Below are 848 nucleotides of genomic sequence, written 5' to 3' on the forward strand. Positions count from 1 at the left end.
GGGGGCTGCGATCCATGACGTGCGTATGTGTGTGGGGGAGGGGGGGGGGCGGGGGGGGCGGGGGGAAAGGGGGGGGACACTCCCGGGGGCGATTGTGGCTTGTGCCCAGGACGGGAGCGGTGCATCATGCCATGCCGGGGAATGGGGCAGGGGGCGGCGGGAGTGCAGGTGGGTACACGAGTTTGGCGGGGCGCCTCACGGACCCGAAGGACGGGCAACAGGGGAGGCGGGGCAGGGGGGGGGGGGGGGGGGGCGCGGGGGCAACCGTCCGAGCGCGTTCATTGGGACATGCGGCGGCCGGCTAGCGGCGGCTGGGCGTCCGGTTGGGGCGGCACGCGCGGGCGGCGGCCGGATGTTCTCCCCGCGCCTTCTTCCACCGCGCCACCGTGGCGGTGGTTTCATATGAATTCTGCGAGGGCGGGCGCGGGCGCGGGCGCGGGCGCGGGCGCGCGTCCATGTGTGTGTGTGTGTGTGTATGTGTTGGGCCTCGCTCACGGCCGGGCTTTTATCCAGATTGTTCTGCCTGAGCCCTTGTGTGTCCGCCCCGAGGGGACCCAGCGAGCGGGCGCCCCCCGCGCCCCTCCCGCGCCCCGGGCCGCGGGGCGTGAAATCCCTGCCCCTCCCGGCCCCAGGCGCCGGAGCCTGGGGCGCCGCGAGCGGGCGCGCGCGTCCAGCATGTGTTCGCCTTGCCTACCTGCCCATTGACATGTCCTTGCCCCGGGGGCGGCCGAGCGGGCCCGCGGCGCGTGCGACTGAGTGCATGCCGTGCGGGCGCCTGCGGGAGGACGACGGGCGGGCGAGAGGCCCCCTCCGTGCGTCCCTCGCACCGGTCGCGGCCCCCCCCCCCC

Source organism: Fonticula alba (genome assembly GCF_000388065.1).
Source record: "Fonticula alba strain ATCC 38817 unplaced genomic scaffold supercont2.12, whole genome shotgun sequence".
NCBI lineage: Eukaryota > Rotosphaerida > Fonticulaceae > Fonticula > Fonticula alba.